This window comes from Asparagus officinalis, chromosome 1, assembly GCF_001876935.1.
Source record: "Asparagus officinalis chromosome 1, Aspof.V1, whole genome shotgun sequence".
NCBI classification, from domain to species: domain Eukaryota; kingdom Viridiplantae; phylum Streptophyta; class Magnoliopsida; order Asparagales; family Asparagaceae; genus Asparagus; species Asparagus officinalis.
This window is the reverse complement of record NC_033794.1, coordinates 4379351-4386391: the sequence shown is the minus strand read 5'-3', so window position 1 is coordinate 4386391 and position 7041 is coordinate 4379351. Positions and strand designations below refer to the sequence as shown.

The 7041-nt window shown below is 41.8% G+C and overlaps 1 pseudogene; it reads left to right on the top strand.

The window, feature by feature from the left end:
- LOC109829415 lies at positions 321-912 on the top strand (annotated as a pseudogene).

Genomic DNA, 7041 nt, shown 5'->3' with positions numbered 1-7041 from the left:
AACGCGTTCCAATCCTTAAATGCAGAATTTATCTATGCATTTGGACCGCTATAATAGCAGCTTCTTGACTACCAAGGCTACGGCACAGCCCCAGATAAATAAAAGAAGAGCTAACAGCAATCATCAAGGTGACCAAAGCTGAGAAGAAACAGACGACTCAGCTGTAGAGTCTATTGGATGAGTACAGATAGATTACAATCAACAACATTGAAATCATCTGGCTCGATCCGACACGCCACTTATTCTTCTAAGTGGCTTAACATCCCAACCAAGATTAATGAAGACAGGAGCTACGCGCAACTCATTCTTCTAAGTGATTAAACATTCCCACCAAGATTAATGAAGACATGGTCCGACGCGCAACTCATTCTTCTAAATGGCTTAACATCGCAACAAAGAGTAATGATGATATTGCTAAAATCGTCACCACCAGTTGAGCTGATCAAGAAAGGAGATAAAATGGATTCCTCTGAGGCTGCCCTCCTGACTAAACTTAGGATAAAGCCCCTCTCACGTGGGCTTGTGATTCTCTCTGTCTATGATAATAGATCTGTCTTAAGTCCAGAAGTACTCAACCTCACGGAGGATGACCTCGTTGACAAGTTTGCAGCTGGTGTTTCTATGGTTGCTTCGCTGTCCTTGGCTCTCTCTTATCCAACTCTTACAGCTGCACCTCACATGTTCGTCAATGCCTACAAGAACATCCTTGCTGTTGCGGTTGACACTGAATACACCTTCCCAAAAGCTGAGAGGGTGAAGGAGTATTTAAAGGATCCGAGCAAGTTTGCTGTTGCTGTCATCTCTGTTGCATCTGCTAAGAATGCTGCTACTCCTACCTCTGAAGAAGAAGAGAAGAAGGACGAGCATGTCGATGAGTCTGACGATGACTTGGGATTTAGTTTGTTTGACTAAGTTCATTGTCATCAAGACTCAAAAGTTACGTTGTTTGGTTCGGGGTAACATAATTTCAACATTACAACAACCAGGTTCGCGACGTCTTCAAATCAGACAGAGTGAACAGTTAATCCACTAAATTTTGGGATCCAAAGTATTCCAAAAATTCGTCCCAGTCAACCGCAAACTTTCGAAAACTTTGGAGGGGGTTCTGTAGGCTGTCTAAAAATCACTATGGATAGTTGATCCCCATCAAGTTCCAATAATAAAAGTTACAATCAGATAGCTTTCATGCCAACAAACGAAAGCTGCAAATGGAGGACTTTTCACATAGAGCGAGAAGAGTTACAATTCAACAACACTTCCGACAACTGATAAAAACTCTATTCAGTAGTCTTCACAATCTACAGTGAAAGTTACAATCTAATGACTTTCACACCCCACAACAGCTAAAGCGAGGATTATTGAACAATGATCCTTGCAACGCTCTACAGAAGAAGTTACAAATCAACTAGCTCCTTCTAAAACGCGGAACTCATCTTCGCGTTACAATTCTTGAAATGCAGGCGACCCCCGCGTTTCCAAGCTGCAACAAGCAAAACGCGAGCGGCCCTCGCGTTTTTGACGTTCATTCAACACCCAACCTCGCGTCTTAATTCCAAGATGCGAAGTTAGGGTTCTGAACGTCAAATTGGGCATTTGACTCATTCAAATACGAGTCGAATGGTTTTAGAACCGTTTTCCCCACGATTTGAGGAAATCACGCCCACTTAGGAGCGGATTTAGAGGACAGTTATAACCTCTTATCCACCTATAAAAACTCAACAAACTCAACCGAGGGGAGGGTTGTTTTTTGGTTTTGGTTGGCTGATAGATTAGATCTTGAGCATATAAACTGCACAAGGAGGTTCAGAGCTTGGGATTTTTCTCTGGAGATAGCAGAGGCGAATTCTTCGAAACAGAAGATTTAAATCAGATTTAGAGGATCAAATCTAAAAAGAATCCTTCAGCAATAGAAAATCTGCTTGGCCATTAACCGAATTTTCGGTTCTAACAACTCTTTTCACAGAGTTCTAACTCGTTCTGAGTTCTAAAACTCATTAAGAGTTATTCATCAAACTTTCCACAGAAGTTCATTGTTCCCACAAGATAAAAGACGGTCAGATCGTCAACGGAGAGCAAATTCGACGTAAGCAATTGAAGGAGGCACTCCATCGCTACCAAGAAGAACCCAGTTTTAAACAAAGGGGAGAATCAAATTCGTTCTCCTCTCTTTTGTAATCAGGAAATCCAAATTGTAATCGATTTTGAGAGAATACAAGTCAATTTTCTTTCACTATCTTTTTATTACAAATTTTCCACAAATAACTGTCAGGCAGTTTAGGCTTTCCGAGACAGTCACAACTGTCTCGGCCGCCGAGATAGCCATGACTGTCTCAGAAGCGCAAGTTCAGTTAAATTGTCCAAGGGCTATAAATACCCCCTAGGACCATTACTGATGAAAGAGGCACAAATCCGTGCATGTAGGCCGAGCACAGGGAGCAGATAGAGTAGAAAACTTGAGCTTTTGGCAATTCCTTAAGATTTAAGCTTTGAATTGATCTTGAGAAGAGTGTTCATCTTACTTCGAGAAGATATTCACTGATTTCATTCTTGCTTCTAAACGAAGCAAGAATACCCAAAGCCTTCACGATCAATTAGAATTCGTGATTCGATGGTCCACGGGCTAACGCACCCCCGGCACAGGCAAAGATCTCATGCAAGCAGCGATCCAAACAACGATCCTGCGTTTGTTTCTAAGGAGCTTGTAATTTGATTGTTATTGTAAAGAGTAGTTTTATAAAGTACGAAGCTCACTCTTTTGTGTTCACTATAATCGATAAACAGTTATAATAAATTCTACAACAGAACTTGTTCCTGATGCAGACAAACTGGAGACCACAGTAGGAGCCAACGGTCTTGCTGCCGAGACCGTCGTGTCGTAACCGATCAAGATACCGATTGAATCCACGGTTGAGTACGAATTCGACTAAGCAAAGTTTGAGGAGTATTTGTCATCCTCATCTGCAAAATCTTCCTCGCCTCGCAAATGTAGGAAGACTTCGTCTTCTAAGAAAGTTTTCAAATTTTCAACTCCGTCAAATACTACGGGTGAAGACTCTCACCTGATTGTTGCTGAGGATTCTGCTCGTAACATCTCTGCTCACAATGACTCTTCTTCAGTTAAGGAGTCATTGAATCAAAGCCCACCGACACTAACGAAGAGGGCTCGTCAGAGACAGCGTCAGCGCCGCGCTCGCCAAATGGGTAAGGCCTTAGAAAAAACAGATGGGGTTCACTACTACGCTGACCTAGAGTCGAGGAAACATCAAGTGGTCCAGTCACATCAATGACAAACCACTCACATCTCTGCTCAACTCACGACGGAAGAGTGGACTCTTGTCAAAAGAGCTCGTTCAACCCTTAAAGAACACATAGAAAAGCATCGTACAAACGACACTCGTGCCTGTGCTCTTTTACAACAATGACGGGAAGAGAAGAAGGAAATGGTGTTTAAAGAATCACCAAAGAATCACAAAGTTTGGATTGCCAAATCTGAACTTATACAAAAATCAGGTTTGTGGATCACATCCTTCAACCGCGACGGTCTCTACTATCGCGGCCAAAGAAAAGTTTTCGAGGTTTCCTCTTCAACCCCGTCGAAGTCTGTACCTGGTCCGTCTACTACAACCACATCTGCTACGTCACCGGTGAAGCCTTGGGTCAGTCCTGACCTGTCAAAATTTAAAATCACAATGGCGGATCACCTTGGTCCTTTACGTGATAATCGAGGCAAAGCCCCAGTCAAAGAACACTTGAATCCGGTGAACAAACCCTGAGTAAATTCTTATGTTAGGGGTCATAAGTATCCTCCTATCAGGATGAAGCAATCCCAGGAGGGAAAAACTCTGATTTCCTCTCATTTAAAGCCTGTAAAGACTCCATGCCCGCAAGGGGGTGGATCTAAACATATAACTTTGGATCACTCAGAGGTGACGACAAGTCGTTCTGAGTATGTCAACAAGGTTCAAATACAAAAACAAAAGATAGGTTGCTTTGGTCACCATACTGACGAGCTGTACTATCAAACTAAGGGTGGAAATAAATTACAGAAGAGGACTGTTCGAGAAATAAGTCCTCATTGTGTATGTGAGAGGCTTATTAAAGCAGTGTTATCTAAATGTAGTTAATCTAAAGCCATTCAGCCAAGAGTTTCTATATTCTAGAGACTTTCCACCGAAATGTCAAAGCCTAAGCCGAGACGTTTCTGTAAGAAGCTTGCTGTTCAAGAGGATGAATTCCTTGAAGTCACCATCAATATGGCTAATAAAGGAAAATCTAAGTGGCATTCAAATGAATCAAATCTTGACTTTTCTCCGGGAGGAAAAGTCAATTCAAGAATTGCTCAACAGATGTCTCGACTCCAGCTAGGAGCCATCAGACGTAGGGACTACAAGAGAATGCATGAAGGAATGTCCTCGGAGGATGAACTCTTGGACACTTGTACTGCGATCGCTTCGGATGATACAATATCTAGCACGGGGCAAGCCAGAGAAGTGTTCACAATCACTCCTGATCAGTTTGCTCAAATGATTCAAGAAGCTCTAGCCAAGCAACGTGAAGAAATTAAAGCTGAGATGAAGACAGAGATGGAGTTGGCTATCCAAAAAATGAGAGAATTGCAAGCTCAATAGCTTCAACCTCCTGAGTCCAGTCAGTGAGCTGAATCCAGCCGCCACATTCAGAATGTTGTAGATGACAACGATCCAAAAGTGGACGAAGTCATTATGGATAATACACCTCCCAATGACAATAACACTGGGGGTGGTTCAACGGATCCTCTCAACAATAATATTGGGGATGATTCAATTGCATCTCTTAATAACACTGGGGATGGCCTAATTATTTCTACTCAACATCACTCAAAGAGATATGAAGATGAGGACAAGAAAATGCAAGACCTTGAAAACAAAGTCAATGCTTTAATGTCCGCCTCCGGAAGTAAAGAAGACGCGTTTTCTGTGTCTCTATCCAAGAGAATGGGATTCAATTCCATACCCAACAAAATTCAGTCAGATTAACTTCACTCCGTTTGATGGGTAAGGTTCGCCCACTCAACACTTGATTTATTTCAAGTCTCATTTGGGTGTAATATCTGGAAATAAGGTTTTGATGGTCCAGTCATTTGTGGGGACCCTTCGTAGGGCGGCCTTCGATTGGTATCGACGTCTCAAGCCAGGGAGCATCAATTGCTGGGACGACATGGAAAGTTTGTTCCTCAGCAATTTCTTCGATGATGACACCGAAGTGTCAATCGGAACCCTTCTGGATGAGAAGCATAAAGACGGAGAGTCAGTCGATAATTTTGTCAAGCGCTTCGGTAATAAGGTAATGAATTACAGAGATCATGTTACTGAGGATTTCATCCTACAAACTTGTCACAATAATCTCCCCATCGATGTCCAGGAAGCCCTGGGGGTCGTACCATCCAAAACTTGGAAGGATTTAAAAATACGCGGTGAACAAGCTGAACACTTTCTTAAAAGAAAGAAAGCTGAGAGAAGCCAACTGACGATATCTGCAATCGCTATGAACGCCAATCAAACGTCATAATAGCAACCACGGAGACAACAGAAGACTCCCGATCCGAAGTTCTAAAACGAGTATTCTTTCGAAGATGATGAAGTTCCAGCCATCTTGAAATACCTCCTTGCTAACGACAAGATCGAGCTACCACCTATTAAAGATCAGGAGGGAGCTAAGAGGATTACGGATCCAAACTATTGTGCGTACCACAGAAGGGTTCTTCATCCCACCAACGCTTGCTTTGGACTCAAAAACAAAATCCAAGCTTTAATTGACTCCGGCATCATAACGGCGAAATAAGCCAAATAAAGACGACCCTAACTCCATTGGGTGCACGAGTATAAACTGTTTCCCCTTACTCCATTGGGTACACGAGTATAAATTGTTTCCCCTAACTCCAAAGAGTATACGAGTATAAACTGCTTCTCCATATAACTCTGAAGAGTATACGAGTATAAACTGCTTCTCAGTGCACTCCAAAGGGTATATGAGTATAAATTATTTCCCGAACCTCCGACTTATATAATAGGTTAAAAATTGCTTCCTTAAATTGCATGCTCTAATAATGTAACCAAATGTGATTAGACTCAGGTTCACCTAAAAGCTGGGGGTGGATACGAGGTTATCATGGCTGAATATGAAGCCAGGAACCAAGACCTGATTCTGCATCAAGAACAACAACATTGCTCACAAACGAGAAGTTCCTAAAAAAGTACTATCCCTAGTACATTCAGGGTAACCTATTTAACGGGAAGTTCCTAGAGAATGCTATATATGGTATTCTTAAGGATAATCTGAAACTAGTTGATTATTCAAGGTGAAAACCAATTATCCGAATAATCCACTCTTAATCATGATAAAAATGATTAAGAACCTCCCGATGTGGCTATTTAATCATGTCCAAAATGATTAAAACCCACCCACTATAATTTTCAGAGCACTCTTTCATGGAGATGAGATTCAATGACTTCATCAAGTCAATCTTCCCTCACAAAACTCTGAAATCCTTCAAGGATGAAGCATGTCCCATTTGCTTTTTCTTCACCCGATTCTTGGTTGGTTTCGATCATAGGGATTAATTCCGCCAACTCTCAATGTTATTTTTTAAGCACTTTTTCATTGAGATGAGATTCAATGATCTCATAGGGTCAGTCTTTCCTCACGAAAGTCCCACAGTCTAATTGTGGAGTGCTTGATGATTCACATTCCTCCACCATAAAATCCCTCACTAATCAAATTAACTGATGGTGGGTCCACCAAAATGCTTCGTGGTTAAATCCACCCAAATTCCCACTGTGTCCGAGTCTTTAACACTCCCACCGTTGAGCTTTGACACAACACCAAAAATTTTAATCCATGACAATTGGCAAACCCCTTTTCATCACTGGTTACCAAAAACCTCTTCTGAGTGATTTGTACAAATCTACATTCCTACTGTTATTTGTACCTCCACTCCCTCTGTTTGCTTGGTCAAACCTTTAAACAGTTAGGACCAAAGCTAAAATCCCCTCTCGATTCCTT